A 10,286-nucleotide genomic window follows, 5' to 3' on the forward strand; every position below is an offset into this window, starting at 1 on the left:
GTGCTGTTCCGTTTTTTGCTTATATGTATATTATAGAGGACTAGGCATCCTCTTTGGAAATTAGCACTCCCCGCCCATCCCCCAGCCCTTGGTGTTTTTAAATCAGAGTGAAAATGGAGCTGGACCCTCCATGTTAGAGTAGGTCCCACCTGATGAGAAGCGACCTTGCCGTCTGGTAGGTGGGCCCGACATATTTTTGATCAATAATATGCGCTAAGAGCTTCTCCACTGCTTTGCAGTAACTATATGGCGTCATGTATTTTTGACCCTGTTCACACATTCACTTGTTCACTTAGTCTTAGCGCATATAGTGGTGTGCTGCTACTATTTTTTGTTTGCTGTATTATGCCGGGTAGCTTGCACCTGCGATTTGTCTCAGGAGGTGCTGTTCCGTTTTTTGCTTTTATATATATATATATATATATATATATATATATATTAGATTCTGTAGAGTGCTGTATACTATAGGGTGCTATACTGCAAAATGCTAGGTATTTTATACTATAGGGTGCTTTACTGCATACTTTGGGGTGTAATATACTATAGGGTGCTATACTGAATACTGTGGTTTGCTGTATACTATAGGGTGCTATACTGAATAATGCAGTGTGCTGTATACTATAGGATGCTATACTGCATACTGTGGGGTGCTCTATACAATAGGGCACTACACTTCATACTGTGGGGTGCTGAATTCTATAGGGTGTTATACTGCATCCTGTGGGGTGCTGTAATCTATAAAGTGTTGTACTGCATACTGTGGGGTGCTGTATACTATAGGGTATTATATTGCATACTTTGGGGTAATGTATACTATAGCGTGCTGTACTGCATACTGTGGGTGCTATATACTACAGGGTGCTATACTGCATACTGTGTGGTGCTGTATACTATAGGGTGCTATACTGCATACTGTTAGGTACTGTATACTATAAGGTGCTATAGGGCATACCGTGGGGTGCTTTATAATATAGGGTGCTATACTGCCTACTTTGGTGTGCTGTATACTATAGGGTGCTATACTGCATACTGCAAGGTGCTGTATACTATATAGTGTTATACTAAATATTGTGGGTAGCTGCATACTATAGGGTGCTGTAATGCATGCTGTGGGGTGGTGTATACTATAGGGTGCTATACTGCATACTGTGGGTTGCTGTATACTATAGGGTGCTATACTGCAAACTGTTGGGTGTTGTATACTTTTGGTTGCTCTACTGCATACTGTGGAGTGCTGTATACTATAAGGTGTTATACTGAATACTTTGTGGTGATGTATACTTTGGGTGCTGTACTGCATACTGTGGGGTCCTATATACTATAGGGTGTTGTACTGCATACTGTGGGGTGCTTTATACTATAGGGTGATATACTGCATACTTTAAGGTGCTGTATACTATAGGGTGACATACTGTATACTGTGAGGTTTTGAATATGATAGGGTATTTTACTGCATACTTTGTAGTGCTGCATAATATAGAGTTCTGTACTGCATATTTTGAGGTGCTGTATACTATAGGGTGCTATACTGCATACTGTGGGGTGCTGCATACTATAGGGTGTGTTGCGGAGCTTGAAGATATACCCTCAATATCTTCACTTAAATCCCCTTGTAGCTGAAGAAACAGGTCAATATTCAAGAGACAATTTCCCCAGTGACTGGACGACACACAGTTTGGGAGTCAACTGACTTTACTAGGCATGTGCACCTGCTTTCAAACCTCCAACAGCCTAATTTACATACAATACATAGATTACTATGGTACAAGGAGAGGTGGGGTCAGATAATAGCAAGGGTTGAGGGGGGGGGGGAAGAGGTACAGACAAGAAAGACATTCGATAAGTGGCGATGTTTGCCACAATGCTCCCCCAGAACCAAGCCGGCATACACAGTCTGATCCCAACGGATCGGCTTGGGGATGTCCGGAGGAGCGCTCACAGATCACTTTTCAAGTTCAGTTTGTCTGGATAACCCGTCGGCGTTGCCATTTTGCTTCCCAGGGCGGTAGTGGATGGTAAAGTCAAAAGGCTGCAGCGCCAAACTCCAGCGCAGCAGCCTGGCATTGTCTCCTGACACCCTGTTCAGCCACACCAGCGGGTTGTGATCTGTGAATATGGAAAAGGGTTGTCCATACAAATAGGGCTGCAGCTTTTTAAGGGCCCATACCACGGCCAGGCATTCTTTTTCTATGGCGGCGTAGCTTACTTCCCGGGGTAAAAGTTTTCTGCTTAAGTAAGCCACTGGATGCTCGCCGCCATCTTCTCCGACTTGGCTCAGTACTGCCCCCAATCCAAACATAGAAGCGTCTGTGTGGACAAGAAAGCGTTTAGTTGGATCAGGGGCGGCAAGTACAGGTGCATTCACAAGAGCCGTTTTTAGTTGCTGGAATGCCTGCTCACACTCTGGGGTCCAGACTACTATCTTAGGAAGATTCTTGCGGGTCAAATCGGTGAGGGGTTTGGCCAGGGTACTGTAGTTGGGTACAAATTTACGGTAGTATCCTGCGGTACCTAGGAATGCCAGTACTTGAGTTTTGGTCCGAGGGGTTGGCCATTTGGCTACAGCCTCTACCTTAGCCGGTTCGGGTTTTTGTTGGCCGCTCCATACCCGGTGTCCTAGGTATTGGACTTCTGCCATCCCTATATGGCACTTACTGGGTTTCAGAGTTAATCCTGCCTCCATAATACGGTCTAGTACGGCTCCTATGTGGGTCAGGTGTTCAGTCCAGGACTGGCTGAAGATCGCTATATCATCTAGATAGGCCCAAGCGTACTCCTGGAACCCATCCAATAGCCGATCCACCATCCTCTGAAAAGTAGCCGGAGCGTTTTTCATCCCGAATGGCATGACCTTAAACTGGTACAGGCCAAACGGGGTGACAAACGCCGACTTAGGGATGGCGTCTTCGGCTAGGGGAATCTGCCAATACCCCTTACAAAGATCTATTGTGGTGAGGTATTGGCCCCTGGCCATTTTGTCCAGGAGCTCGTCTATCCGGGGCATAGGGTAAACATCGGATATGGTCTTATCATTAAGCCTCCGGTAGTCTACGCAGAAGCGGGTAGTCCCATCCCGCTTCGGCACCAGAACTACTGGGGAGGCCCAAGGGCTTTCAGAGTGCTCTACGACTCCTAGTTGTAGCATTTCTTCAATTTCCTTGCGCATATTATCCTTTACAGATTCAGGTATGCGGTAAGGAGGTTGGCGGAGAGGGGTCTGCCCTGGTGTTTCTACTCTGTGGGTGGCTAACGGGGTGTACCCGGGGATATTAGAAAAAGTGGTTCCTTTTTCCCTTATTAGACTATGAACCTGCGCCCTTTCCTGGGGACTCAGCCGTTCACCTAACTGAACCTCTTCCAGGTCCTCTTTCTGGCCCTCTTTCTCTAGGAGGTCTGGGAGAGGTAAATTGTCAAAGTCCTCTGCGGCAGAGGCACAAATAGCAGTCACCTCTTCTATGCGCTCGTAGTAGGGCTTCAGCATGTTCACATGGAGCATGCGTCTGCCCCCTGCTCCAGCGCACAGGCCGATCACATAGGTGGTATCACAGATTTGCTCCACCACCTTGTATGGGCCCTTCCAGGAGGCCTGCAGCTTGTCATTAGGGACTGGCCGTAGGATTAACACCTTCTGCCCGACCTGAAAGCTGCGGTCCCTGGCCCCCTTATCATACCATCTGCGCTGTCGTTGTTGGGCCGCTTGGAGGTTAGCACGTACCGCCTGGGTCAGAGCCTCCAAGCGTTCCCTAAACTCCAGCACGTATGGAACAATAGGGGTACCATTCGTAGTTACCCCTCCCTCCCAGTGTTCTCTGATAAGGTCTAAGGGACCCCTCACTCTCCTCCCGAACAATAATTCAAAAGGGGAGAATCCCGTGGATTCTTGGGGTACTTCCCTATAGGCAAAGAGCAAGTGGGGCAAAAACCGTTCCCAGTCTTTTTGAGTGTCTATGAACGTGCGGATCATCTGTTTAAGTGTTCCGTTAAACCGTTCACAGAGCCCGTTGGACTGGGGGTGGTAGGCAGAGTTTAAGATCGGTTTCACCCCACACACTTTCCAGAGTTGGTGGGTGACCTCTGCAGTGAACTGGGTGCCCCTATCCGATATAATCTCCCGGGGAAATCCCATACGGGAGAATATTTGCATAAGGGCATCGGCTATAGTCTCTGCATGTACATTGGTCAACGCCACTGCCTCTGGGTATCTAGTGGCGTAGTCCACCACGGTCAAGATGTATTTCTTACCGGAGGGACTGGGTTTCGCTAGGGGTCCTATTATGTCTACGGCTACTCGACTGAAGGGTTCTTCAATTATGGGCAGGGATCTGAGTTTGGCTTTATAGCGATCCCCTCTCTTCCCTACCCTCTGGCAGGTATTGCACGTTTGACAGTATTGTCTAATATCCTTTGAGATACCTGGCCAGAAGAAGTTCTGTGTCAGCCGATGTTTCGTTCGGCTGATTCCTAAATGTCCTGATAATGGTATATCGTGCGCGATGAGCAGCAACTCTTGTCTATACTTTCGGGGTACCACTAACTGCTTAGTGGGCACGGGTATGGACCCTGCTACTACCTTCTCTGCATAGCGGTATATGAGACCTTTATCCCAAGCATATCTCTCTCCCTCCAACCCTCCTTGGTCCTTGTTAATCCTATCTTTATATACCTGCAGGGAGGGATCTAGGGCCACCTCACTGCCAAATTCCAGGGGGGCATCCCAGGGGAGAATAGGAGGGGTGTGTGGCATATTGTTTACCTGAGCCTCAGAGTGATCGGATGGAGCCGTGGTGCGTGCTTGCTGCCGGGTAACAACCGGGTAGGCCTCTTGGATAGTTGGTTGAGGGACAAAAGCAGAGGTGAGCTCCCCCAAGTCGTTGCCCAAAATAACATCAGCGGGCAAATCCTGCATAATTCCCACCTCCACGTTTCCATGCCCTGCCCCCCAATTCAAATGCACCTTGGCAGTGGGAATTTTGTAAATTGCTCCCCCTGCCACCCGTACAGCTACACAGTCTCCGGTGAGGGTGTGCTTAGGCACCAAATGATTTCGGACCAGGGTTAACGTGGCCCCAGAGTCACGTAATCCTTGTATACTCTTCCCCTCCATGTGTACCACCTGGCGGTGCCCCTGACGGTTGTCTGAGGCGGCTTGTATGGGGTTTACCTCGTGTAGGATCCCCAGAGGCTCTTCTATTGAGGTGATTGTTTATGTTGGGAGCACAGATTCTCTTTGGCAGCAGTGTACTGCAGCCCGATTGGGGGGAGAAGGGCCCTGGTAGTTCCAGTTCTGGCGAGGTCGGTTACGTGGGCAGTCTCTCTGGATGTGCCCCTGTTGGTTGCAGGTGTGGCAGTGGATCGGTGGTCGGGTATTGTACCTAGGAGGGTACTAGTTGTGGCTCGCGGCTGGTCGTGGGTGAGTCAAGGTAGTCACTGCTGGCAGAGGGGTGGTAGATCCATACGTGGTCCGGTGTGGTGTGCGTTGGTCTCGTCTGGTGTCTTGGAACTCGTCAGCTAGCTTGGCTGCCTCTGGTAGGGTACGGGGTTTGCGATCTTGTACCCAATTTTGCAGTTCTGTGGTTAGTCCATTAAAAAACTGCTCCATTACTATTAACTGAAACATCTCTTCCATAGTGGTGACCCGTGTCGCTTCCATCCACCCCTTGGCGGCTCGTTGTAGTTGGTGTGCCCATTCAGTGTGTGAGTCTTTTGTTTGTTTCTTGATGTCCCGGAATTTGAGTCGGTATGCCTCAGAGGTAATGGCATACCGTGCTAGGATGGCTTGTTTGACTTTGTGATAATTCCTGATGTCTTCGTCTGGGACGGTTCGGTATGCCTCTGCGGCGCGGCCTGACAATCTACCTGCCAGCAGGGGTACTTGGTCGGCTGGGCTGATGTCGTGTAGCTGGCACAACCTTTCGAAATCCTGTAGGTATTCGTCAATATCACTTTCTCCTTCTGTGTAATTTTTAAAAGCTTGGTAGGGAATCTTAGCTTTTCCCTGGGTAGTGCTGGTGGGCGCTGGGGCTCTTTCCCCAACTCGCTGAATAGCGTTTTGCTTAGCTACAATGTACACGTGTACATCTGCTATCAGTCTTTCTAGTGTCTCCACGGAGGGGGTGTTTGGGTAAAAAGCTAACCTGCTATTGAGCTCTCTTGTAAATTCCGTTGGCTCTGTCTCCTGTGGAGTTGCCGCAGTGGTCGCTCTGTCCCCCTCCATGAGTTCGGCCACAAGAGTAGTTTTGGTTTTGTTGCTGGCTTTTCTTCCCCTTGCTTCCAATAATTCCTTTAACGTAGTTCGTTTCAATGTTGCATAATTCGTCTCCATTCACCGTTCGTTCGAATGACTGCACATATTCTTGAACTCCGGTATATCCGAATGGCTGTTTCAACGAACTGCTGCTTTGCTGTGCGGTTTGAATCCCACCGCTGCCACCAATTGTTGCGGAGCTTGAAGATATACCCTCAATATCTTCACTTAAATCCCCTTGTAGCTGAAGAAACAGGTCAATATTCAAGAGACAATTTCCCCTGGACGACACACAGTTTGGGAGTCAACTGACTTTACAAGGCATGTGCACCTGCTTTCAAACCTCCAACAGCCTCATTTACATACAATACATAGATTACTATGGTACAAGGAGAGGTGGGGTCAGACAATAGCAAGGGTTGAGGGGGGGGGGGGAAGAGGTACAGACAAGAAAGACATTCGATAAGTGGCGATGTTTGCCACAGGGTGATATACTGCATACTGTGTGGTGCTGTATATTATAGGGTGCTATACTACATATTTTGGGGTACTGTATATTATAAGGTGCTGTACTGCATACTGTGGGTGCTGTATACTATAGGGTGTTATACTGCATACTGTGGGGTGCTGTATACTATAGGGTGTTATACTGCATACTGTGGGTTTCTGTATACTATAGGTTGCTATAATGCATACTGTGAGGTAATCAATAGTATAGAGTGCTATACTGCATACTGTAGGGTGCTATATAATATAGGGTGCTATATTGCACGCTTTTGGGTGCTGTATACTATAGGGTGCTATACTGTATACTATGAGGTTTTGTATACTATATGGTGCTATACTGCATACTGTGGGGTGATATATATTATGGGGTGCTACACTGTATGCTATAGGATGCTTCACTGCATACTTTGGGGCATTATGTAATGTACAGTACAGACCAAAAGTTTGGACACACCTTCTCATTCAAAGAGTTTTCTTTATTTTCATGACTATGAAAATTGTAGATTCACACTGAAGGCATCAAAACTATGAATTAACACATGTGGAATTATATACATAACAAAAAAGTGTGAAACAACTGAAAATATGTCATATTCTAGGTTCTTCAAAGTAGCCACCTTTTTCTTTGATTACTGCTTTGCACACTCTTGGCATTCTCTTGATGAGCTTCAAGAGGTAGTCACCTGAAATGGTTTTCACTTCACAGGTGTGCCCTGTCAGGTGTAATAAGTGGGATTTCTTGCCTTATAAATGAGGTTGGGACCATCAGTTGTGTTAGAAACTTAGAAACATAGAATGTGTCGGCAGATAAGAACCATTTGGCCCATCTAGTCTGCCCAATATATCTGAATCCTATGAATAGTCCCTGGCCCTATTTTATATGAAGGATAGTCTTATGCCTATCCCATGCATGCTTAAACTCCTTCACTGTATTTGCCGCTACCACTTCTGCAGGAAGGCTATTCCATGCATCCACTACTCTCTCAGTAAAGTAATACTTCCTTATATTACTTTTAAACCTTTGCCCCTCTAATTTAAAACTGTGTCCTCTTGTGGTAGTTTGTCTTCTTTTAAATATTCTCTCCTCCTTTACCGAGTTGATTCCCTTTATGTATTTAGCAGTTTCTATCATATCCCCTCGGTCTCTTCTTTCTTCCAAGCTATACATGTTAAGGTCTTTTAACCTTTCCTGGTAAGTTTTATCCTGCAATCCATGTACTAGTTTAGTAGCTCTTCTCTGAACTCTCTCTAGAGTATCTATATCCTTCTGGAGATATGGCCTCCAGTACTGCGCACAATACTCCAAGTGAGGTCTCACCAGTGTTCTGTACAGCGGCATAAGCACTTCACTCTTTCTACTGCTTATACCTCTCCCTATACATCCAAGCATTCTGCTGGCATTTCGTGCTGCTCTATTACATTGTCTTCCCACCTTTAAGTCTTCTGAAGTCAGGTGGATACACAGCTGATAGTCCTACTGAATAGACTGTTAGAATTTGTATTATGGCAATAAAAAAGCAGCTAAGTAAAGAAAAACGAGTGGCCATCATTGCTTTAAGAAATGAAGGTCAGTCAGTCCGAAAAATTGGGAAAACTTTGAAAGTGTCCCCAAGTGCAGTCACAAAAATCATCAAGCGCTACAAAGAAACTGGCTCACATGCGGACCGCCCCAGGAAAGGAAGACCAAGAGTCACCTCTGCTGCGGAGGATAAGTTCATCCGAGTCACCAGCCTCAGAAATCGCAGGTTAACAGCAGCTCAGATTTGAGACCAGGTCAATGCCACACAGAGTTCTAGCAGCAGACACATCTCTAGAACAACTGTTAAGAGGAGACTGTGTGAATCAGGTCTTCATGGTAGAATATCTGCTAGGAAACCACTGCTAAGGACAGGTAACAAGTAGGGATGAGCGAACTCGAACTGTATAGTTCGGGTCCGTACCGAATTTTGGGGTGTCCGTGACACGGACCCGAACCCGGACATTTTCGTAAAAGTCCGGGTTCGGGTTCGGTGTTCGTCGCTTTCTTGGCGCTTTTGTGACGCTTTCTTGGCGCTTTTTGAAAGGCTGCAAAGCAGCCAATCAACAAGCGTCATACTACTTGCCCCAAGAGGCCGTCACAGCCATGCCTACTATTGGCATGGCTGTGATTGGCCAGAGCACCATGTGACCCAGCCTCTATTTAAGCTGGAGTCACATAGCGCCGCCCGTCACTCTGCTCTGATTAGCGTAGAGAGAGGTTGCGGCTGCGACAGTAGGGCGAGATTAGGCAGATTAACTCCTCCAAAGGACTTGATTAATTGATCGATCTGCAGCTGTGGGTCATTGAGCTGCTGATACTCAATTGTTCACTGTTTTTAGGCTGCCCAGACCGTTTGTCAGTCACTTTTTTCTGGGGTGATCGGCGGCCATTTTGTGTCTTGTGGTGCGCCAGCACAAGCTGCGACCAAGTGCATTTAACCCTCAATGGTGTGGTTGTTTTTTGGCTAAAGCCTACATCAGGGTGAAGCTGTCACACCAAGTGCATTTAACCAGCAATAGTCAGCTTATTTTTTGGCCATATACTACATCAGGGGCAAGCTGCACCTGTCACCAAGTGCATTTAACCCTCAATGGTGTGGTTGTTTTTTGGCTAAAGCCTACATCAGGGTGAAGCTGTCACACCAAGTGCATTTAACCAGCAATAGTCTGCTTATTTTTTGGCCATATACTACATCAGGGGCAAGCTGCGCCCGTCACCAAGTGCATTTAACCCTCAGTAGTGTTGTTGGTCAAGCTGTCACACCAAGTGCATTTAACCAGCAATAGTCTGTTCATTTTTTGGCCATATACTACATCAGGGGCAAGCTGCGCCCGTGACCAAGTGCATTTAACCCTCAGTAGTGTGGTTGGTCAAGCTGTCACACCAAGTGCATTTAACCAGCAATAGTGTGGTTATTTTTTGGCCATATCCCAGTCTAATTCTGTCACTAAATCCATACCGGTCACCCAGCGCCTAAATACCAGGCCTCAAATTTATATCCCGCTAAATCTATCGTTACCGCTGTACTGTTGTGGATGGGAAAGTTATTTAGTGTCAGTCAAAGCACATTTTTTGTTCTGGGTTGAAATACAATTCCCAATTTAGCAATTTCATAATTTAGTGGTTTCTGCTATATCAGAGCTATTTGAAATCTATCCCTAAAAGGGTATATAATATTCAAGGTGCACATAGGGTCATTCAGAATAACTTCACACACACGCTACTGTGCATTTCCAAGTCTAATTCTGGCAGTAAATCCATACCGGTTACCCAGCGCCTAAATACTAGGCCTCAAATTTATATTCAGCTGAATTTGAATACAATACATTGGGCCAAATAATATTTTTGTTGTTGTGGTGAACCATAACAATGAGGAAAACATCTAGTAAGGGACGCGGACGTGGACATGGTCGTGGTGGTGTTAGTGGACCCTCTGGTGCTGGGAGAGGACGTGGCCGTTCTGCCACATCCACACGTCCTAGTGTACCAACTACCTCAGGTCCCAGTAGCCGCCAG

The sequence above is a fragment of the Bufo gargarizans genome, chromosome 1, assembly GCF_014858855.1.
Source record: "Bufo gargarizans isolate SCDJY-AF-19 chromosome 1, ASM1485885v1, whole genome shotgun sequence".
In the NCBI taxonomy this organism is placed as follows: Eukaryota; Metazoa; Chordata; class Amphibia; order Anura; family Bufonidae; genus Bufo; species Bufo gargarizans.